The 26,185-nt window shown below is 33.1% G+C and overlaps 1 protein-coding gene and 1 long non-coding RNA gene across 7 annotated transcripts in view; both read right to left on the reverse strand.

Annotated features, from left to right (window-relative positions):
- Window positions 1-26,185, reverse strand: part of LOC134719289 (protein MON2 homolog) — a 302,758-nt gene that overhangs the window by 215,483 nt on the left and 61,090 nt on the right. The window lies entirely within an intron of this gene.
- The window catches only part of LOC134719363 (uncharacterized), a 37,222-nt gene that overhangs the window by 6,861 nt on the left and 4,176 nt on the right, over window positions 1-26,185 (reverse strand). Inside the window, exon 4 of the long non-coding RNA XR_010107565.1 lies at window positions 18,642-18,706. This is a non-coding gene — a long non-coding RNA (uncharacterized LOC134719363). The remainder of the gene's footprint in view (window positions 1-18,641; window positions 18,707-26,185) is intronic.

Here is a 26,185-nt window from a genome sequence, read left to right on the forward strand (position 1 = left end):
AAAATTCACGAAACAAAATTTGAAAAATTTCTTCAGCTGCTGAGTATTTCTTACAATCAGAAAAGTAAATTTCAAGTTTTAAAACATTTCAGGAAGATTTTTAAAGTGAAGAATGTGCCAATGGAACACAGATGATGTACAGGCCCTGCCTGCATATAATATTATAAAAGGACATAACTCAAGAACCCTGAAAGTGAAGTTTCCCATATTTGTACTGGATCTGTGTTTGGTAGTAATAAACATTATCTACAAGTTTCATAACATTTGGTTGAGGCAAACTAAAGTAAAAGGGACATACAGACCTACAGATGGACAAGGGTAAAAATTATTGCCCCCTCCACTATGTTGAGGGCTTAAATATAATAATGTTGCTTTGCTATGCATACCATCACTAACAATTCCAAGAATGTGAAACCAGGAAGTAGATTAATGACAGATCAGAAAAGTGCTTTCACATTATAATTCATCCCAATAAAGGTGTTGATTAAATATAAAGTCATTCTGTTCTGTACTGTTCTTTTTGAAAAAAAGCGTGACAAAAAACTGTTTAATTACTTTTAACATGCTAAAAACTAAATTGGCAATCTGGAAGTAGGTGTGTGACAGCTATGAAAAGTGTACACACCTTAACTCATCACTGCCAAACTGTTGATAGATTATGAAGTTTTAATTCCTGTTATAAGTAGTATTGTATATGAAAAGTTGTAAATGAAAAACATTGTTGTAGAACGGACAGGTGAAAAAATACAGATGTACAAACAGATGGATAATTTATAGATGAATGCCATAAGACAAGAAGAGGGTGCATAATAACATATATATAGAGAGAGTTTGTTAGGCTGTCATACAACCATCCTAATTATGTCAAAGCGAAAAATTCAGACTATGGGCATCTGTATACAGGATATAGAATTTTCAGCTATTCTACCTTCTGAAATATAGGGCTGTTAAAGTTAAAACTGCTGTCTGAAGATCAGTTTCCCTATATCTTACATTATACCACATAAGACGCAGAAGAGACAAGAGTCAAAATAGTTCACACTATTTCCATCAGTTTTCCAGTCAAAATAAAATATATCAGAACATTTGTATGCTAATTGATTTCTAAATGTGATGAGGGTTTGATAATTAAGATAGACAATTTTCAGCTTGCTGTTTTCTTTCTTCCTGACAATTGCTGCATTTAATCAGTACAAAGTTGTTGCAAAAATAATTTAAAGGAACAAATATGGATTCTTTTAATTGGTATTTAGACATTTATGATTCTTTACACAACTGTAGACAGGAGTTAATGAGAAAAAGATGATAAGAACCATTATATGGCAACAAATCACGACACAACTATCAAAAATGTAACTGCAAGATATGCAAATTAAAATCTTACAAATTTTTCATTTAAGGTATTTTGGTACAGTACTATTGTCTACTAGACTTTTCAATGTTTGATCCTTAGCGGTCAAATAACAAGACAGATTACATTGTAAATTAGTATCTTACCATAGTAATGATGGTCAGATTGGTTGCTCTGAGTGGATTTATTAGATAAATTTTGAGACAATCTGTGGTGATTCAGACCTATTTAAGTGCAAACTGGTAGAGTATTAAGTTATAGAACAGATTTCTCATAACATGATGAAGATGATATACATATTGCTGGTACTGATCTTTTGGGATGAGATAAAGTAAAGGTGATAGAACAACAGAAATGACCACGTCTGAAGAATGACAGAAAGACTATAATTTCGTGTAAAATGACTTGAACATGATATCAACATTTTACACACATAACAAACAAGATTGCACTCTCTGAAATCTCTTCCATATTGAATTTATGATTGCATATTTGTAAGGTTTTTGACTTCAAGTATAACAAAAAGTCTTTAGTTTTGTGAGAAACTTGATTGCAATGTTTCTATGTGATTTTATTCCTTGAGTACCAACAAGCAATTTATTTTTCTACTGGCTGTATACTTCACTGGAAAACTTCAATTCTCCATTTATGTATGTAGTCAGAAAAGTTCAGGAAAAATAGGAACAAAATTTAATTGACATGCACTGTGATTTGAGATTTTATACCAGGTTGGTTAGTTTTTTAATTTGTATTCCATTCCAGATTGTTCAAGGAAAGTCTGCATGGATTGATTAGGTTTTATTAACATCATACTCGGAGGCTCTTCCCCTTGCTTTCAATTTGTATTGTTCTCTGACTTCAAATAAATTCCAAAACTCTAATTCATGGCACACTGATGTATTTTACAGACACCTCTAATTTTGTACAATGTTAGACATTGAGGTATCCATGCTCCTTTCACACATGAAGGAGTAAAGGCTTGTTAATAAATTTTAATGGGTTCTAACAGAATAACTATGGACCTTTCAGAGAAAAAAAAGTATTTTTAAGGTACCTATGGTTGATTTAGAACAAATCATCCTAGTGAAAAAAAACTAGAAATGATGCAAAAGTTAAAGACAGGGTGGTTTTCAAGAATACTTTGCAGTTTATTAAGTAAATCTTAATTTCTAAACATCTTGTCACCATGGCCTCCTTTTGACATCTCCTTGAACTTTTTGAAAATAACAAATGCAATTTTAGTTTTTTTTTAATTCCACATGGATGCCTGATTAGCATTTCATCAAATAACAATATCCTTTCTTGTGACAAGTGATGCAATTGGATGACAATTTTATAGATGAAATAACACATTTTTATGACAGAAGTATGAAATAATGTCTTCAAGTGTAGAGAGGTTTGTGACCTGTGTAAAGTCGATCTTAACTATATACATCTTCAATTACAATTTCACATGATGTCAAATCAATTTTGTTTAGAAGAAAAATTATTTAAAAAAAAATTATTATTACAAAAAATTATCAGAACATAAAACTGGGAGCTGAACTGACTGTGACTTTAGCTTGTCTAGTCCTAAAAAACATCAACACACTGTCCTTTTAACCAAAAGTGTTTTTCATGATATTCATTTTTTTAAATCTTGACCCTGATCAGAGATGACCATACTAACCTGAACTGCCTGTAATCAAAAACTTACATAATTCCCAGACAACCTCCAAGCAAATTTAAAGTTTCTAGTAAGAATAATTTCCTGCCAAATATGTTTTCATGTACATGTATCATCAAATGATTTGTTGGATAAAAGAACATATATGACACATGATTATTTAAATTTAGTCAGCTTTTGGTAAGAAAAAGATTTTCTTTGGCTTACTTGTGTGCATTTAAGATTAATGTTATATGCCAATATTATCTTCTTATGGTGTTAAAACTAAAATTATATAACATTTTTCATATAAAGCACATTTATAAAAAAAAAAAAAGAAAGAAGAAAAACAAGAGTGCACACACTGAAATGTCTCGCCTTCTTTACTAATCATTGATATTATGTTGATAGTCCTAAGTATAAAGCTTTATTACAATAGTTATCAAAAGTACCAGGATTATAATTTTATACGCCAGACGCGCGTTTCGTCTACATAAGACTCATCAGTGACGCTCAGATCAAAATAGTTAAAAAGCCAAATAAATACAAAGTAGAAGAGCATTGAGGATCCAAAATTCCAAAAAGTTGTGCCAAATACGACTAAGGTAATCTACTCCTGGGGTAAGAAAATCCTTAGTTTTTCGAAAAATTCAAAGTTTTGTAAACAGAAAATTTATAAAAATTACCATATAATTGATATTCATGTCAACACCGAAGTGCTGACTACTGGGCTGGTGATACCCTCGGGGACGAAACGTCCACCAGCAGTGGCATCGACCCAGTGGTGTAAATAGTTATCAAAAGTACCAGGATTATAATTTTATACGCCAGACGCGCGTTTCGTCTACATAAGACTCATCAGTGACGCTCAGATCAAAATAGTTAAAAAGCCAAATAAATACAAAGTAGAAGAGCATTGAGGATCCAAAATTCCAAAAAGTTGTGCCAAATACGACTAAGGTAATCTACTCCTGGGGTAAGAAAATCCTTAGTTTTTCGAAAAATTCAAAGTTTTGTAAACAGAAAATTTATAAAAATTACCATATAATTGATATTCATGTCAACACCGAAGTGCTGACTACTGGGCTGGTGATACCCTCGGGGACGAAACGTCCACCAGCAGTGGCATCGACCCAGTGGTGTAAATAGTTATCAAAAGTACCAGGATTATAATTTTATACGCCAGACGCGCGTTTCGTCTACATAAGACTCATCAGTGACGCTCAGATCAAAATAGTTAAAAAGCCAAATAAATACAAAGTAGAAGAGCATTGAGGATCCAAAATTCCAAAAAGTTGTGCCAAATACGACTAAGGTAATCTACTCCTGGGGTAAGAAAATCCTTAGTTTTTCGAAAAATTCAAAGTTTTGTAAACAGAAAATTTATAAAAATTACCATATAATTGATATTCATGTCAACACCGAAGTGCTGACTACTGGGCTGGTGATACCCTCGGGGACGAAACGTCCACCAGCAGTGGCATCGACCCAGTGGTGTAAATAGTTATCAAAAGTACCAGGATTATAATTTTATACGCCAGACGCGCGTTTCGTCTACATAAGACTCATCAGTGACGCTCAGATCAAAATAGTTAAAAAGCCAAATAAATACAAAGTAGAAGAGCATTGAGGATCCAAAATTCCAAAAAGTTGTGCCAAATACGACTAAGGTAATCTACTCCTGGGGTAAGAAAATCCTTAGTTTTTCGAAAAATTCAAAGTTTTGTAAACAGAAAATTTATAAAAATTACCATATAATTGATATTCATGTCAACACCGAAGTGCTGACTACTGGGCTGGTGATACCCTCGGGGACGAAACGTCCACCAGCAGTGGCATCGACCCAGTGGTGTAAATAGTTATCAAAAGTACCAGGATTATAATTTTATACGCCAGACGCGCGTTTCGTCTACATAAGACTCATCAGTGACGCTCAGATCAAAATAGTTAAAAAGCCAAATAAATACAAAGTAGAAGAGCATTGAGGATCCAAAATTCCAAAAAGTTGTGCCAAATACGACTAAGGTAATCTACTCCTGGGGTAAGAAAATCCTTAGTTTTTCGAAAAATTCAAAGTTTTGTAAACAGAAAATTTATAAAAATTACCATATAATTGATATTCATGTCAACACCGAAGTGCTGACTACTGGGCTGGTGATACCCTCGGGGACGAAACGTCCACCAGCAGTGGCATCGACCCAGTGGTGTAAATAGTTATCAAAAGTACCAGGATTATAATTTTATACGCCAGACGCGCGTTTCGTCTACATAAGACTCATCAGTGACGCTCAGATCAAAATAGTTAAAAAGCCAAATAAATACAAAGTAGAAGAGCATTGAGGATCCAAAATTCCAAAAAGTTGTGCCAAATACGACTAAGGTAATCTACTCCTGGGGTAAGAAAATCCTTAGTTTTTCGAAAAATTCAAAGTTTTGTAAACAGAAAATTTATAAAAATTACCATATAATTGATATTCATGTCAACACCGAAGTGCTGACTACTGGGCTGGTGATACCCTCGGGGACGAAACGTCCACCAGCAGTGGCATCGACCCAGTGGTGTAAATAGTTATCAAAAGTACCAGGATTATAATTTTATACGCCAGACGCGCGTTTCGTCTACATAAGACTCATCAGTGACGCTCAGATCAAAATAGTTAAAAAGCCAAATAAATACAAAGTAGAAGAGCATTGAGGATCCAAAATTCCAAAAAGTTGTGCCAAATACGACTAAGGTAATCTACTCCTGGGGTAAGAAAATCCTTAGTTTTTCGAAAAATTCAAAGTTTTGTAAACAGAAAATTTATAAAAATTACCATATAATTGATATTCATGTCAACACCGAAGTGCTGACTACTGGGCTGGTGATACCCTCGGGGACGAAACGTCCACCAGCAGTGGCATCGACCCAGTGGTGTAAATAGTTATCAAAAGTACCAGGATTATAATTTTATACGCCAGACGCGCGTTTCGTCTACATAAGACTCATCAGTGACGCTCAGATCAAAATAGTTAAAAAGCCAAATAAATACAAAGTAGAAGAGCATTGAGGATCCAAAATTCCAAAAAGTTGTGCCAAATACGACTAAGGTAATCTACTCCTGGGGTAAGAAAATCCTTAGTTTTTCGAAAAATTCAAAGTTTTGTAAACAGAAAATTTATAAAAATTACCATATAATTGATATTCATGTCAACACCGAAGTGCTGACTACTGGGCTGGTGATACCCTCGGGGACGAAACGTCCACCAGCAGTGGCATCGACCCAGTGGTGTAAATAGTTATCAAAAGTACCAGGATTATAATTTTATACGCCAGACGCGCGTTTCGTCTACATAAGACTCATCAGTGACGCTCAGATCAAAATAGTTAAAAAGCCAAATAAATACAAAGTAGAAGAGCATTGAGGATCCAAAATTCCAAAAAGTTGTGCCAAATACGACTAAGGTAATCTACTCCTGGGGTAAGAAAATCCTTAGTTTTTCGAAAAATTCAAAGTTTTGTAAACAGAAAATTTATAAAAATTACCATATAATTGATATTCATGTCAACACCGAAGTGCTGACTACTGGGCTGGTGATACCCTCGGGGACGAAACGTCCACCAGCAGTGGCATCGACCCAGTGGTGTAAATAGTTATCAAAAGTACCAGGATTATAATTTTATACGCCAGACGCGCGTTTCGTCTACATAAGACTCATCAGTGACGCTCAGATCAAAATAGTTAAAAAGCCAAATAAATACAAAGTAGAAGAGCATTGAGGATCCAAAATTCCAAAAAGTTGTGCCAAATACGACTAAGGTAATCTACTCCTGGGGTAAGAAAATCCTTAGTTTTTCGAAAAATTCAAAGTTTTGTAAACAGAAAATTTATAAAAATTACCATATAATTGATATTCATGTCAACACCGAAGTGCTGACTACTGGGCTGGTGATACCCTCGGGGACGAAACGTCCACCAGCAGTGGCATCGACCCAGTGGTGTAAATAGTTATCAAAAGTACCAGGATTATAATTTTATACGCCAGACGCGCGTTTCGTCTACATAAGACTCATCAGTGACGCTCAGATCAAAATAGTTAAAAAGCCAAATAAATACAAAGTAGAAGAGCATTGAGGATCCAAAATTCCAAAAAGTTGTGCCAAATACGACTAAGGTAATCTACTCCTGGGGTAAGAAAATCCTTAGTTTTTCGAAAAATTCAAAGTTTTGTAAACAGAAAATTTATAAAAATTACCATATAATTGATATTCATGTCAACACCGAAGTGCTGACTACTGGGCTGGTGATACCCTCGGGGACGAAACGTCCACCAGCAGTGGCATCGACCCAGTGGTGTAAATAGTTATCAAAAGTACCAGGATTATAATTTTATACGCCAGACGCGCGTTTCGTCTACATAAGACTCATCAGTGACGCTCAGATCAAAATAGTTAAAAAGCCAAATAAATACAAAGTAGAAGAGCATTGAGGATCCAAAATTCCAAAAAGTTGTGCCAAATACGACTAAGGTAATCTACTCCTGGGGTAAGAAAATCCTTAGTTTTTCGAAAAATTCAAAGTTTTGTAAACAGAAAATTTATAAAAATTACCATATAATTGATATTCATGTCAACACCGAAGTGCTGACTACTGGGCTGGTGATACCCTCGGGGACGAAACGTCCACCAGCAGTGGCATCGACCCAGTGGTGTAAATAGTTATCAAAAGTACCAGGATTATAATTTTATACGCCAGACGCGCGTTTCGTCTACATAAGACTCATCAGTGACGCTCAGATCAAAATAGTTAAAAAGCCAAATAAATACAAAGTAGAAGAGCATTGAGGATCCAAAATTCCAAAAAGTTGTGCCAAATACGACTAAGGTAATCTACTCCTGGGGTAAGAAAATCCTTAGTTTTTCGAAAAATTCAAAGTTTTGTAAACAGAAAATTTATAAAAATTACCATATAATTGATATTCATGTCAACACCGAAGTGCTGACTACTGGGCTGGTGATACCCTCGGGGACGAAACGTCCACCAGCAGTGGCATCGACCCAGTGGTGTAAATAGTTATCAAAAGTACCAGGATTATAATTTTATACGCCAGACGCGCGTTTCGTCTACATAAGACTCATCAGTGACGCTCAGATCAAAATAGTTAAAAAGCCAAATAAATACAAAGTAGAAGAGCATTGAGGATCCAAAATTCCAAAAAGTTGTGCCAAATACGACTAAGGTAATCTACTCCTGGGGTAAGAAAATCCTTAGTTTTTCGAAAAATTCAAAGTTTTGTAAACAGAAAATTTATAAAAATTACCATATAATTGATATTCATGTCAACACCGAAGTGCTGACTACTGGGCTGGTGATACCCTCGGGGACGAAACGTCCACCAGCAGTGGCATCGACCCAGTGGTGTAAATAGTTATCAAAAGTACCAGGATTATAATTTTATACGCCAGACGCGCGTTTCGTCTACATAAGACTCATCAGTGACGCTCAGATCAAAATAGTTAAAAAGCCAAATAAATACAAAGTAGAAGAGCATTGAGGATCCAAAATTCCAAAAAGTTGTGCCAAATACGACTAAGGTAATCTACTCCTGGGGTAAGAAAATCCTTAGTTTTTCGAAAAATTCAAAGTTTTGTAAACAGAAAATTTATAAAAATTACCATATAATTGATATTCATGTCAACACCGAAGTGCTGACTACTGGGCTGGTGATACCCTCGGGGACGAAACGTCCACCAGCAGTGGCATCGACCCAGTGGTGTAAATAGTTATCAAAAGTACCAGGATTATAATTTTATACGCCAGACGCGCGTTTCGTCTACATAAGACTCATCAGTGACGCTCAGATCAAAATAGTTAAAAAGCCAAATAAATACAAAGTAGAAGAGCATTGAGGATCCAAAATTCCAAAAAGTTGTGCCAAATACGACTAAGGTAATCTACTCCTGGGGTAAGAAAATCCTTAGTTTTTCGAAAAATTCAAAGTTTTGTAAACAGAAAATTTATAAAAATTACCATATAATTGATATTCATGTCAACACCGAAGTGCTGACTACTGGGCTGGTGATACCCTCGGGGACGAAACGTCCACCAGCAGTGGCATCGACCCAGTGGTGTAAATAGTTATCAAAAGTACCAGGATTATAATTTTATACGCCAGACGCGCGTTTCGTCTACATAAGACTCATCAGTGACGCTCAGATCAAAATAGTTAAAAAGCCAAATAAATACAAAGTAGAAGAGCATTGAGGATCCAAAATTCCAAAAAGTTGTGCCAAATACGACTAAGGTAATCTACTCCTGGGGTAAGAAAATCCTTAGTTTTTCGAAAAATTCAAAGTTTTGTAAACAGAAAATTTATAAAAATTACCATATAATTGATATTCATGTCAACACCGAAGTGCTGACTACTGGGCTGGTGATACCCTCGGGGACGAAACGTCCACCAGCAGTGGCATCGACCCAGTGGTGTAAATAGTTATCAAAAGTACCAGGATTATAATTTTATACGCCAGACGCGCGTTTCGTCTACATAAGACTCATCAGTGACGCTCAGATCAAAATAGTTAAAAAGCCAAATAAATACAAAGTAGAAGAGCATTGAGGATCCAAAATTCCAAAAAGTTGTGCCAAATACGACTAAGGTAATCTACTCCTGGGGTAAGAAAATCCTTAGTTTTTCGAAAAATTCAAAGTTTTGTAAACAGAAAATTTATAAAAATTACCATATAATTGATATTCATGTCAACACCGAAGTGCTGACTACTGGGCTGGTGATACCCTCGGGGACGAAACGTCCACCAGCAGTGGCATCGACCCAGTGGTGTAAATAGTTATCAAAAGTACCAGGATTATAATTTTATACGCCAGACGCGCGTTTCGTCTACATAAGACTCATCAGTGACGCTCAGATCAAAATAGTTAAAAAGCCAAATAAATACAAAGTAGAAGAGCATTGAGGATCCAAAATTCCAAAAAGTTGTGCCAAATACGACTAAGGTAATCTACTCCTGGGGTAAGAAAATCCTTAGTTTTTCGAAAAATTCAAAGTTTTGTAAACAGAAAATTTATAAAAATTACCATATAATTGATATTCATGTCAACACCGAAGTGCTGACTACTGGGCTGGTGATACCCTCGGGGACGAAACGTCCACCAGCAGTGGCATCGACCCAGTGGTGTAAATAGTTATCAAAAGTACCAGGATTATAATTTTATACGCCAGACGCGCGTTTCGTCTACATAAGACTCATCAGTGACGCTCAGATCAAAATAGTTAAAAAGCCAAATAAATACAAAGTAGAAGAGCATTGAGGATCCAAAATTCCAAAAAGTTGTGCCAAATACGACTAAGGTAATCTACTCCTGGGGTAAGAAAATCCTTAGTTTTTCGAAAAATTCAAAGTTTTGTAAACAGAAAATTTATAAAAATTACCATATAATTGATATTCATGTCAACACCGAAGTGCTGACTACTGGGCTGGTGATACCCTCGGGGACGAAACGTCCACCAGCAGTGGCATCGACCCAGTGGTGTAAATAGTTATCAAAAGTACCAGGATTATAATTTTATACGCCAGACGCGCGTTTCGTCTACATAAGACTCATCAGTGACGCTCAGATCAAAATAGTTAAAAAGCCAAATAAATACAAAGTAGAAGAGCATTGAGGATCCAAAATTCCAAAAAGTTGTGCCAAATACGACTAAGGTAATCTACTCCTGGGGTAAGAAAATCCTTAGTTTTTCGAAAAATTCAAAGTTTTGTAAACAGAAAATTTATAAAAATTACCATATAATTGATATTCATGTCAACACCGAAGTGCTGACTACTGGGCTGGTGATACCCTCGGGGACGAAACGTCCACCAGCAGTGGCATCGACCCAGTGGTGTAAATAGTTATCAAAAGTACCAGGATTATAATTTTATACGCCAGACGCGCGTTTCGTCTACATAAGACTCATCAGTGACGCTCAGATCAAAATAGTTAAAAAGCCAAATAAATACAAAGTAGAAGAGCATTGAGGATCCAAAATTCCAAAAAGTTGTGCCAAATACGACTAAGGTAATCTACTCCTGGGGTAAGAAAATCCTTAGTTTTTCGAAAAATTCAAAGTTTTGTAAACAGAAAATTTATAAAAATTACCATATAATTGATATTCATGTCAACACCGAAGTGCTGACTACTGGGCTGGTGATACCCTCGGGGACGAAACGTCCACCAGCAGTGGCATCGACCCAGTGGTGTAAATAGTTATCAAAAGTACCAGGATTATAATTTTATACGCCAGACGCGCGTTTCGTCTACATAAGACTCATCAGTGACGCTCAGATCAAAATAGTTAAAAAGCCAAATAAATACAAAGTAGAAGAGCATTGAGGATCCAAAATTCCAAAAAGTTGTGCCAAATACGACTAAGGTAATCTACTCCTGGGGTAAGAAAATCCTTAGTTTTTCGAAAAATTCAAAGTTTTGTAAACAGAAAATTTATAAAAATTACCATATAATTGATATTCATGTCAACACCGAAGTGCTGACTACTGGGCTGGTGATACCCTGTCACATAAACTTAACATTTACCAAGATAGCTAAACAAAGACCAATGAACCATGAAAATGAGGTTGAGGTCAGATGAACCATGCCAGACAGACATGTACAGCTAACAATGCTACCATACAACAAATATAGTTGACCTATTACTTATAGTTTAAGAAAAATAGACCAGAACACAAAAACTCAACACTGTGCAATGAACCCTGAAATTGAGGTCATGGTCAAATAAAACCTGCGGGACTGACATATGGATCATAATATATTTCCATACACCAAATATAGTTGAGCTTTGGCATATAATATTACATAAAAAGACCAAAACTTAAAAACTTTGACCACTGAACCATGAAAATGAGGTGAAGGTCAGATGACATCTGCCCGCTAGACATGTACACCTTACAATCATTCCATACAACAAATATAGTAGACCTATTGCATAAAGTATGAGAAAAACAGACCAAAACACAAAAACTTAACTATAACCACTGAACCATGAAAATGAGGTCAAGGTCAGATGTCACCTGCCAGTTGGACATGTACACCTTACAGTCCTTCCATACACCAAATATACTAGCCATATTGCTTATAGTATCTGAGATATGGACTTGACCACCAAAACTTAACCTTGTTCACTGATCCATGAAATGAGGTCAAGTGAAAACTGTCTGACTGGTATGAGGACCTTGCAAGGTACGCACACACCAAATATAATTATCCTAATACTTATAATAAGAGAGAATTCAACATTACAAAAATTCTGAACTTTTTTTTTTCAAGTGGTCACTGAACCATGAAAATGAGGTCAAGGACATTGGACATGTGATTGACGGAAACCACTAACATGAGGCATCTATATAAAAAGTATGAAGCATCCAGGTCTTTCACCTTCTAAAATATAAACCTTTTAATAAGTTAGCTAATGCCGCCGCCGGATCACTATCCCTATGTTAAGCTTTCTGCAACAAAAGTTGCAGGCTCGACAAAAAGAAGAGGTATTAGATTAAAAAAAACCCATAGATGATGCCCATGCTTGCATATAACATTATAAAGGAACATAACTCAAAAACTGTAAAAGTGACGTTACCCAGATCTGAGTTTTGTGGCACTAAGCATTTCTTATAAGTTTCATAATATTTAGTAAGAGAACTTCCATAATATTTAGTAAGAGAACTGAAACAAAAAATTCAGCAATTGTTCAATTTGTAATGAAGCATAACTCTTTAACAGTGAATGTGTCGATCTCCATCAAAATTCAAATGTAATCTGTGTTTACAATTTAAAAATTAGCATTGTGCATAAGTTTCATAACATTTGGTTGAGGCAGACTAAAGTTAGAAAACAGGAACCCAATTTTGGGAGGTTCAGACAGACTTATGGACCAAGCAATAGTCAACAGTATACCATAATATGTCCTGTACACAAATGACCATATAACAAGTACAGCAAGATAAGATGTTAGAACATTTACAAGCAGTACTATGTTGTCAATTCAATGACATAACAGTCAAATTTTGTCAACATGACTAGCCTAAAAATTGTTTTCAAGTAAAAGGCAATTTTAAGCAGGTTCAGAATGTTTCCAATAATTGATATCATATTATTCAAGTTTCCAAGTTTTTGTCAAACTATGCTAACTAAGTCAATTAATCCCCTAATAAACATTCTCCTTTGTTTGAGATAATGCCTATTCAGAAGTGAATGGAAATTAGAATTGATTGCATAGATTTGCTGAGAAATTATGTGTCACATAAATCACATAGAAAGAAGACATGGATGACCATTAAGGTTTAAAGCAGCCTGTGGTCATTTGTTTTGAATATCAGAAAGGACATAACTCTTCGTTTGCTTTAAAATCTATTTCTATGGTTTCTTCTAATAGCAAATCTTCAGAAATATAAAACATTTCAATGACTGTCTTCCCATACTCTTGTTAACCAACTGTTTTTCTGTATACAGTTACCTTAGCAATATTAGACCTTGTCAGAAAAAAAGACCCTCCTACATTTGAATAATATTTGACGAAATTTTCTTTTTAATTTCTGAAATCTTGAGAACAAATTGTCCTTTTTTGTCCCTTATTCCTAAATTGTTATAACCATAACCCCCAAAATCATCAATCCCAACCTTTTTTTGTCCCTCATTCCTAAATTTTTATAACCATAACCCCCAAAATCATCAATCCCAACCTTCCTTTGTGGTCCTAAACCTTGTGCTTAAATTTTATAGATATATATTTATAAATACACAAGTTATTGCCAGGAAACCAAATGTCTTTGGACGACAATGGCAACATAATATAGATGTGATACCAATACAAGACCACAAAAAAAATGGTGGTCGTATAAAAAGAAGATGTTGTTTGATTACTAATACAATGACTATCCTAAGTCATATGATGCTTCAAATTTTAGAAAAGTTTTATATACTTATCTGGCTTTTTTTCAAATATAAAACATACCAGTGTACCAGTATTAATAGAAATAAATTAAATGAATGAATCAGAAAATTAACAACTATAGGTCTTGAACAATGAGAAAAAACCAATACCACACAGTAGCTGCATGGATTTTCTTTTACAAGCAAACCCTTTTATTCTATCAAAATCTTCAGAAAAATATAGCTATTGAATAACTTTCCTTCCATACTCTAATTTGCCAACAGCTTTTTACATATGCATTTATCTTTCATGAGACCTCATTAGAACTTCTGAAAGTGCACAACATTAAGTGCAAGGAAAACATCTTGATGAAAGAAAAGGTAAACAAAAATGAAACTTAGATAGTGTTAAATGATTCTGAAAGCAAAAAATTAATACACCAAATCGTTAAACAACTGTTATCAAAAAGTTTGATTGACAAATTCAAAAAATTGGAAAATCAAAAAAATCAAATGTGCATTGCTTTGGTTTTTATCTATTACAACTCCTTAACATTTAATAACAAAAAAAAATCATTCATTGACTGTTGTTTGAAAGTTTAAGTTGCTAGTTAACTTTAAGGTGTTGTGCCTGTGCTAACCAATTTCTACCTTGCTTAACTATCAACACAGAATCATGGAGCATGTGAAACATAAGTGATATATAAATAGAGCCATGTTTATCTTTTATTTATTTCTTATATTGTTCATGCTTTCAAATAAGTTTGTTTACTTTAAGTTATATCTTGTTAAGCTTACAAGCTTTTCTCATTGTCACTTCATATGGAAAAGCAGTTTGCTTGAAGATTTGGAAAAAAAAAAAAAAATCTTTTACAAACAAGAGTGCACATGCTGAAATGTCTCGCCTTCTTTACTAATCGTACTAGACCTAAATATAAAGCTTTATTACAGCTGTCACATAAACTCAACATTAACCCAAACAAAACGAAACATTGATCAATGAACCATGCCAGACAGACATGTATAGCTAACAATTCTTCAATACAACAAATATAGTTGACCTATTGCTTATAAATAAAGAAAAACAGACCAACACACAAACACTTAACACTTAGCAATGGACCGTGAAAATGAGGTCAAGGTCAAATAATACCTGCGTAACAGACATATAGATCATAAAATATTTCCATACACCAAATATTGTTGACTAATGCATAAAGTATTACAAAAATAGACCAAAACTCAAAAACTTAACTTTGACCACGGAACCATGAAAATAAGGTCAAGGTCAGATGACACCTGTCAGCTAGACATATACACCTTACAATCATTCCATACACAAAATATAGTAGACCTATTGCATATAGTATAAGAAAAACAGACCAAAACACAAAAACTTAACTATAACCACTGAACCATGAAAATGAGGTTAAGGTCAAATGATACCTGCCAGTTGGACATGTACACCTTACAGTCCTTCCATACACCGAATATACTAGACCTATTGCTTATAGTATCTGAGATATGGACTTGACCACCAAAACTTAACCTTGTTCACTGATCCATGAAATAAGGTCGAGGTCAAGTGAAAACTGTCTGACAGGCATGAGGACCTTGCAAGGTACGCACATACCAAATATAGTTATCCAATTACTTATAATAAGAGAGAATTTAACATAACAAAAAATCTTAACTTTTTTTTCAAGTAGTCACTGAACCATGAAAATTAGGTCCAGGGCATTCGACATGTGACTGACGGAAAGTTCATAACATGAGGCATGAAGTATGAAGCATCCAGGTCTTCTACCTTCTAAAATATAAAGCTTTTAAAAAGTAAGATAACGCCGCCACCAGATCACTATCCCTATGTCGAGCTTTCTGCAACAAAAGTTGCAGGCTCGACAAAAAGTAAGTATGTACTACATATGTCTAATAGCCATTCAAGTATATATATAAAAAATTGTTTGTTAGAGCTTTTTTCCCAATGCTTGTAGTTTACAGGTTTGGCTTGCTTGTTTTGTTTGTATTAATGAATGCTCAGGCATTGCAATTATTCAAAGATTGACATCAGCAATCAATAGATAGGTTGGCTTAAGCTTGTATACATTATACATTATATAATCTATTATAATTTTTATCCAATAATGTTTAAAATTAAAATGTATAGTGAAGCCTCACCTTTCTTTTGATTGCAGATGACAATCTCAATAACAAGGCTTGAGCAATCTTTTATACAAAGAAAGAAAACAAGCCAACTAAATCTTCAAACTATACACATTAGAATTTGAGGAATCATACAACTTTTTAAGAAAGGCCAAGATACAAGATTTCTTCAAATTCATCTTGAAGTCAAGGTCAAAAGTTATCAATGACTAGTAGTCAGCTTTTCTGTGCTTAAATGAAATATCTTTTGCCATAGCCAGAATTTGTACAACATTTTTAATTTTATGCTTTGCAATGCTTTTTAAAATCATTATTATAGACTTCCAACTATTTCAAATTTAGTACAATTGATAAATCTTCTGTACACTAATAAAATTGAGAATGGAAATGGGGAATGTCTCAAAGTGACAACAACCCCACCATAGAAAAAACAACAGTAGAAGGTCACCAACAGGTCTTCAATGTAGCAAGAAATTCCCTCACCCGGAGGCGTCCTTCAGCTGGCCCCTAAACTAAGCATGCATTTTTTTGGCTTACAAAATGGTTTTTTGGCTTACAAAATGGTAAGTCTAATATCTTAAACAACTTTTCTGGAACTAGATGACCTATCAATCTGAATGTAATTCCAATTCCAATAATGTTTGGTTAAACTTGTTTAAATTACATGTTAAATGGCAGCAGCATTTTTAATTTTATGCTTTGCAATGCTTTTTAAAATCATTATTATAGACTTCCAACTATTTCAAATTTAGTACAATTGATAAATCTTCTGTACACTAATAAAATTGAGAATGGAAATGGGGAATGTCTCAAAGTGACAACAACCCCACCATAGAAAAAACAACAGTAGAAGGTCACCAACAGGTCTTCAATGTAGCAAGAAATTCCCTCACCCGGAGGCGTCCTTCAGCTGGCCCCTAAACTAAGCATGCATTTTTTTGGCTTACAAAATGGTTTTTTGGCTTACAAAATGGTAAGTCTAATATCTTAAACAACTTTTCTGGAACTAGATGACCTATCAATCTGAATGTAATTCCAATTCCAATAATGTTTGGTTAAACTTGTTTAAATTACATGTTAAATGGCAGCAGAATGATAGATTTAGAATGATAGCTTACATGGCCAACACAACTAAAATATATAAATAAAAGGTTACAATCCCAAACACTTGATATTCAAGATACATTTACAACAAATCTAATTTTCTGGCCACAACAAGAAGAAAGACAAAAATTATTAGGTGGTAAACCAAGCATGAAATCAAATATAGGTAATTACTAATGAAGGCAAGGAACAATAATCAGGTAATTCATTACTCTATCCCTTCATTCAAAGAAGGCTTATACTGGACAAAGATAGATTAGGGGAACCAAATCAAAATGGCAGCTCATTTATTCTGTGAGAATATGAAACTGAGAACTTAATACTAGGGATTCTTTATTTTCAGACATCCTCAAGACAGATTGATGACAGACAAGACAATCATTTTACTTCCAATATTCCCACAAATACATTGTGTGTCAATAACCTAAATATACTGTCATTTAGAAACAAATTTAGAGTTGGATAAGAATTAAAAAATTATGATCGAGCATTTCACTGGGAAATCATGCTGTCATGAAGAAAAGTTTTTATGATCACTTTTGTTGTTTTATTAAAAAAAAAAGTTTAAGATAAAGGCAGGTAACTATAATTCCAAGCCATAAAAAATATTATTTTAGACAAAAACTTCTAAAGAAATCAATTAATGGTTTCAAGCACAATCTGATTTCATTGATTCTGTATTGCTAGTTTTTTGGCATATGAATGCCATCAGACATTAGAGCAAACAACAATCAATCAATCAAGATTTTTTGTTGTTTCTGTCTATTACTATTTACCGGATTTGTTATCACATAAGCACCTGAGATCACCCCTAGCTTTTGATGGGGTTCGTGTTGCTTATTCTTTAGTATTCTATGTTGTGTCATGTGTACTATTGTTTGTCTGTTTGTCTTTTTCATTTTTAGCCATGGCGTTGTCGTTTTTTTTGGATTTGTGAGTTTGACTGTCCTTCTGGTATCTTTCGTCCCTCTTTTACAGTTTTCAAGATAAAAGGTAAAAATGCTATAATTGGTTCTAAGCTGTTGCTTAAGGCTAGATTAGAAAGAGTCAACTGATTGTTATAATTGTCATACTGCATATGAGGTTCTTCTATAACTGATCATTTTTGCTGGGTACTAATTCAGTTTTGTTTTTTTATTATAGTTTTCAAGATAATATGCAATTCATTGATTTCAGATATGTTTTTAATTTGTACTGACAATTTTGCTCTTTAAAGTTTATCCACTGTAGTGAAAACAAGAGGCTTTCAAGACCTTGTACAACTTTGCCATTTTGATATTTCTTTTATTTATATTGCAATCACTTTGTAGAATTTGCATTGATGATCATTTCTAATGTTTACATTACTAACCACTAAAATTAATAAAAAATAAATAAATAGCAAAATTAGTGAAACAAATCTTTTTTAAGGGTAATAAATAAAGATTCTGACAAATTGGCCATGCTGACTTACTAGTTATATATCTTACTGTGATGAACATTCTGCTATTTACTGTTCCTTTTTATCATTCGAAGTTTCTGAAAAATACATAAAATGGGTAAACAAATTGTTTTTTTAATTAAGGGCAATAACTTCTCAAATGGATACCTTAATAATTCTGGTGGATAAAAAATAAAGAAATTTTTGCAAGATTCCTTTTGATTATTTCAGATATTATCTTACTTGAGATATCACAGATTCTAAGACAAATCCAAATAGTTAAATATAATATAAAGCAAGCATGTACATAAACAATCAAATACAAAATTCATTTGCAGTTATATTTAAAAAAGAATATTTTCATTAATATAACTCTTCTTTCAAGTATAACAGAAGCAATATCTGAATGATTTACTCTGGTTTTATGGTCTTATATCTTTGATTGTAGTAAAAAGAAATATCTAAATGCAATTCACACATAAAATGCATATAGAAACTGTGATAATTTGCAGATACAATGATATATTTTGCACAATTGAGTATGATTTAACTGATACATCTGTTATTATCTTTGACAAGGAGATATTTTTAATGCTGATACAAAATCTGTATATTCTATTGCCACTCCAGAAAGTGAAGTACATGAAAATTGTTATCACCATGAGACAAACCAACACTGATGCTTTATCTTAAGACTTTCCTGACAATGACACCCAAACTGACCCCATTGGAACCAAAAGCAATTATCTTTATTTGATCCAATAGGATTAGGGTTTTCAATTAAAAAAAGTGATGTTGTATATTTGGATTTCAATCCTATAAAACCAAAAGATCTTTCTTTTTTAAGAACATTTGTGACATTAATTAGGCCAAAACTTGCTCAGTTGTTTTACTACAGGAAATTGTAATAGTTTTTACTCTTTTCTTATTTCAAGAACGAATTTAACAGCAAAGGGTGGAGATGACCATCTTGTAATAATTCATGCAAAACTCTTAACATATTTTGAAATCCATACCCGTAGCCAGGGGGGGTTCGGGGGTTCGGACCAACCCCCCCTTGAAAACAAATAAGCACTGTTAAAGTCAATGTTCTGTTCGAATTGTGACTGTTAAAGTTGAGTTTGTGAGTCAAACGAACCCCCCTTTGGAAATCTACGGGCCCGAAATCTGTTAGTATTTTTAATAATTTCTTATTTCAGTAGCTGTTGAAATAATTATGATACAGTTTAATTTTTGAGGGGAAAAAAATCTAAAATCATTTTTTTTATTATTTTCTGTTTTGTAACTTATTCATTTTAATTTTGCAATATGAAGCACAAGATTTATTTGAGTACCATCTTGTGCAGATAAAATGTAAACAAATAATTTCACTCTTGTGACCATTTAAATCTTTCACTAAACAAATGCCATTTATAAATTACTTGTAAGTATAGAATTTATTAATGGATGGATGTATCATATGATATCATTCAAAAGGCAGGAAAAAATGTACCCACATCGCAGTCTCATCATCACTCTTATGAAACTTTGAACTTTATCCTAGTGACTTTAGTTTAAATATAGGGCTTCTTCCCAAAGGGCATTATAAATCCCCATAAGTTTCACAATTGAATGCTAAGCACTCAAGATATTAAATATCAATCTATTTAAAGCTGCAGGATACTTGACTTGTTATAGTGACCTTGTTGGAAATGTTGTCTTCCTATGGAAAATCATTCATCAACTAGACAAAGTAAAGTAAAAATTGGTTTTATGATTTTGAAAAAGATATTGCATATTATTAGCCTATGATTAGTTAAGGTTGGATTATATTTTTAACAACAATGTCTGGAGGCCTGGACAAACACCATTCATCTCATTGAAAGCTCAGGAGTAACAAAAAGTCTCAACACGACTAATGGATATAGGAATACCTGATCCATTTTAAAAGTCCTTTTCTAACAGGGGCTTCACTGGCCAAGTGGTCAAAGTAGTTACTACTGTAATCATTAGCCAGTCAACACTGAGGTTGTGAGTTTGAACACCACTCATGCGGGTGTACTCACCTCCAATCTTAATTGACTGGGATTGTCAGTTTTCCTTTCAAAAGTCATGGTTTTCTCCAGCCACTCCGGCTTCCCCCACAAATAAATCTAGGCGCCATAAAATAGCCTAAATGCGGTGCTTAAAAGTGGCGTTAAAATACCAAAATTCAAAATCAAATCCTTTTCTAACAAATAAGCTGGACAAAAACCTTTAAATCAATCTTAACATATTTCTTAGTAAATAAATTTTCCTTTAATTTTATAATACTAAATAGTCAACTAGAACAAAAATTGATTATTTGCAAAATGTAATTTTATACTACAAATTTTGATTGAAGATTATACAGAATAAACTTAATATCATTTTGATGCAAATATTATCTATAAATTAAATTTTAAGCAATCAATTCAAGTGGTACATTATCAAGTCATAAGTGGATAGAAATTACATTTTATGCACCCAAATAAAATCATTAAACTCCTAGTTTATTAGCTTATATCATGCAATTAAGTTTTATTTTGAAGCTAAAAAACATATGTTGACTTCAATTTATATTCTATGCAAGAAAATTCAAAGGCAATACAAAACAAAAAAAAGAAAATCTTCAACACTAAATTTATCAGTGAATCCAAATATCCAATTAGCACAGATTGAAATCCTTCTTTTATTCTGAAGTATTTAATGACAAATGCTAATTTGGTCCTCTCACGAAAATGTCAATGAAATCCAGTCATAAAGAGATGGATATTAAGTGTAAAATTTAACCTTCAAAGAAAAAACATTTATCTGTTAATTTTATCATTTTCTTCACTTTTTTATCCTTAACAGAAACAAAAAAGACATAAAAAGCTGGCTTCAGACAGATATTTTTATTATTATGGTGTTAAAATCTTTTTCTTTATTATTATGGTGTAAACATCTTTTTTTATTGCATAGTTTGTTAAGCTTTGCTTCATCTTGTCACATTTCCTGCAAGGCCAGAACTGCAATATTAGGTATTCAACAGGGAAAAGGGATTAGGCATTAAAAAAAAGTTATAAATGCATTCAGGTTGCAGTTCTGTAAATAATGACAATGCAATTTCCCATAGGAACTCCTTATAATGCTAAAACTGTAAAACTTTTACTATGAAGTTTTGAAAAACATTATGTCTTAGAATGGAAAGTGCATATGCACTACGATTTTTTTCAAAGGTTAAAATAAAGGACTGTGTGGCATATTTTCAACGTTTGTATGCAGAACTTCTAAGAGTTTAAACTTACACTAAATTTCTATACTACGCCTGCCTTGACTTTAGGATTTACACAGATTTCAATGTGACTTATCAACACATGCATATTTACTGGGCTCTTGGTCATAAAACTTTACTCAGTACTCCGAGTACAAAATAAGGGCTCAAAACACCAAATCCAGTATTTTAATTTATTGATTTTGAGTCTGAGTACAAAAAACGTGCTGAAAAGTTTTATGACAGCAAGGCTCACAAACATTGTTCCTACTATTGTATGCTTGGCAAAACATACATAAATCTTTTTCATTTAAGGAGGTATCTTAAATACTGGCATTCCTATCTTTTTATTGTGATCAATTTTTTTTTCATCTCTCATAATTTACAAGTCGAAGATGTAAACCAAAATCATATGCTGAGTGCTGACATCTATTTTTTTTTTAGCAACAGCATCTGTGTTTGTTGAGTGGTAAAATTCATAGATATAACTTACAAGATACCCTAAAGAGTATATAAGTAAATTTTGGTAGCATTCACACCAGCCATTTTAGAAGGAAAAGTTAACAACAATAGACCACAATGCTGAATCATGGCAATATCTAATATGGAGATTTAGTCTATGGATCTAATTATTCACTACCTTTGAAAATGAGGTCATACAGAAATGCTGTTGATAGCAAGGGTAAATCTATATGCTTTCACAACTTAGATAGTAGGGCAAAGCTATCCAATTCATACTTTTCAGATCGTTTCTCTTTGGGAACCTGAGAAACCTTTTTAAAGCATTACTCTATTAGTGAATAGAATTGCAGTGTGACAGATAAATATATTGCATCTTGTATTTCTATCAAAAATTCTAACACCCAATATTTGGTTTACAGAAAAAGTTAAAAATTACGGTCATTTTCTGCAATGCAATAGTCAAGCTGACAAATATGACTGAATGAATGAATATCAAAATACAAGAATTGTAGACAGAACTTCTTCATCAGGAAATTGGAAATTTCCCCCTTTGCTATATGTGGGAGAATAATCAGACATCCTGTGAAATATTGTGTTTCCAGAGTGTGATAGATGGTTAATTTCAATGTCAAAATGTTTGTTTTCCTATTGCAGTAATTATCAGTTGATTTTCACTAATTCGGTTTCAAAAATGATCAATTTTAGAATAAGCTATTCCCTCATACTTAATGAATATATATGATGCCATAGATGAATTGAAAATGCTGTTTATATGTAGTCAGGCAGCCAGCATTTTATAACACATCTATTTTTGCCATATTATTAGATTTTCCTGAGGGACGGTAGAATTGCCACTAAACAAAAATATATATATTCTGAAAAAAGAATTTTACTCTTTTGTTAAATTATTAGTTATGAACAACAAAACTACTGTGAGCCGCGATATAGCCTTTTTGTACTGATGCAGCGATAAGCAATTACCAATCAATCAATCAAAACTCTGGTAATGTCCACTAACTTGACAGATGAATGTACAGACGGAAGGACGCACAGACCAGAAAACATAATGCCCCTCTACTATCGTAGGTGGGGCATATAAAAGATGTGGTAGGATTGCCAATGAGAAAACTCTCCACAAGAGAGATATTCTTAGAATAGCCTTGAATACACAAAAGAACTCCCTTTGGAGTAAAAGTATCAGAAATAATTGCCCCTTTAATCATTTTAAAACAAAAATCTTAGAAAATAACATCTCAGCCATCAAATAATGTTAAAAATTCTAAAACTTTGTACATTTCCATCCTATAATCATATTGTCTATTTCATTGATTTCATGGTGACCTCATTGACTTTTGCTTAAAGTGCACTGAAATGAGTTTGATAAAGTTATTGGTTTCTTTAATAGTGCATAATCTTAAAATGTCTTGACACTTTAATTATTACTTTATATGCATTTCTTGTTTATAACCATTCATTTTAAGCTATAAAAACAATATAACAATTTTGATTAACTTGAGGCTCCACAGAGCATTGTTGCTCCTAAATAAGGATTGTACTTTAGCAGTTGATAGGACCCTTCATAAAAATAAACCCATAACCTGGCTATTAGAATTAGAAAACCCACAGAAAATTAAATTAATATGTTGGACTTAAACAGTAAGAGTTGTTAATCCTATTTAAATATGACAGGGCTGCCAAGTCTCACGCATTTAGTGTTAGACTCACACATGTTCCTTCCTTAGGTGGCATTTTCCTTTGATCTACTTTTGTTCTCTTTTCTCTTTTCTCTTTTCAAAAGACCAAATCTCATGCATTTGCTTCATGAAAAGTTGGCAGAACTGATATGGTTCACCCAAAAGGTTAATACCACTTGTTCCTTTTCCAGTAGATAACAATACATCAATTTAAGGTTACAATCTGATGTTTAGTATTTGATTTTAACATTCAGTTATCACATTTCTGATAAATTTCACTTCTTTTTCAGTTACTTTAACCCTGACTTTGGACTTATTGAATTCAACTTTAACATTGAGCTTCATCTTATTATATGGGACAGATTTCCCAGAAGGGTTGCAGTGTTTTTCATCATGGGTGGCTTCATTTTTTTTTGCACAATTTTGCATATGTTATTGACTTCCTATCTGATGTAATTGTGATACACACAGATAAATCTGCAAAAACATTTCCTATAGAATGTCTTCTTGACTTTGACTAAATAATAAAGAGTTTAACATCTTAAATGATTTGGTGGAGGCCGACTTTTGTTACTGAAAGAAAACTTAAGCTCAATAATTAGAACTAGTTAAATCAATATGATCTTTTTAATTAAGTGTGATTGTTAGATTATATTTTATTTATACTGTATAACTGATTATACCCATAAGTATTTAACTGTGAAATAAACAAGGCCTTTTATTAATTGCAATAGTATAATTAAGATACTTTTGACTAGATGAACTTGTTTATTGCCACTTCACATTCTTCAGGCAAAATATTATATGAGATGAAAGGTTGCAAAAAAATCCTATGTATCAAGTTTTTGTTTTTAATTTCCATAAATATTAAAACTCATTTAATAAATCAGCATCACAATGATGAACCTTGTCATAAAATGGATATTTTTGTCTTTGTCTGCTGTATCATATCCAGTGGAATTGATTTCCTGTGCACCAATTATCATTGTACTTCCAATAAATTACATTACATCTACATAAAATCTTAATTATCAATTGGAAAAATTGAAATATAATAGCTGCTTTTTATTAAGATACTTGAGAAAATAATTATCAAACAATAGCCATGTGCACTGTTGTCTTTTGATTAGTGTAGAAATGATAAATGAGAGAGAAATTTTTTAAAACCTTCACATACTTTTGCCTATTGATGAACTTAATTACCTTTGTCTTTATGATACATTATTATCAAAAGTAAAAATGCTAGAATTGATCATTCTAAGAGTAGTAACTCCAATGACAGATCAACCAACTGATGGTTGTAGTAAGAGATTTTGGAGATGTTGTATTTATCATTATCGCTATTTTGTGCATTTTTCCTTCGATCATTTTTTGTGATAATTTTCATATCATGCTTCTCGCTTGAGATGGAAAAATTATCGCTAGAAACTAAGGAGGCCACGTGGCGTTGCTAACGAAATTGACATTGAAATTGACAACGTCGTCATAGGTAAAATAGCAATAAACAGATTATCATTGGTCATCTCAACTCGATTGCTTTTCTCACTTTCGCTGTACCAGCTCAAGCGAGAAAGTCAATCTTGTTGAGATAATCAACGATAATCTAAAATTAATGCAGTTTATAGTTTCTGTCTTTGATTTCATTTCTTCTTAAGATAATATTAAATAAATGGGAAATGTGTCCCATCTATGTTCAATGATGCCCCAACTTGCATATTACAATATAAAGGCACATTTCTCAACTAGAGGCTCTCAAGAGCCTGTGTCGCTCACCTGTTACTGTATTTACTGATGTCGATCATCTTGGTTAGTAGGTGGGGTCATTAGACACTTTTTTTAAATAGATACCATAGTAATGATTGTGGCCACATTTAGTTTAATATGGCCCATAGTTTTAGAAAAGAAGATTTCAAGTTACAAAAATGACAAAAAGTTGTTCAAAATTGACTATAAAGGACAATAACTCCTTAAGGGGTATTCTTACAATTTTTATCATGTTTGACTTATTTGTAGGTTTTACTTTCCTGAACAAAATTGCTGTTTACAGTTTATCTCTATCTATAATAGTATTCAAGATAATAACCAAAACTGAAAAATTTCCTTAAAATTACCAATTTAAGGGCAGCAACCCAACAACGAGTTGTCAGATTCATCTGAAAATTTGCGAG

Source organism: Mytilus trossulus, chromosome 1, assembly GCF_036588685.1.
Source record: "Mytilus trossulus isolate FHL-02 chromosome 1, PNRI_Mtr1.1.1.hap1, whole genome shotgun sequence".
In the NCBI taxonomy this organism is placed as follows: Eukaryota; Metazoa; Mollusca; class Bivalvia; order Mytilida; family Mytilidae; genus Mytilus; species Mytilus trossulus.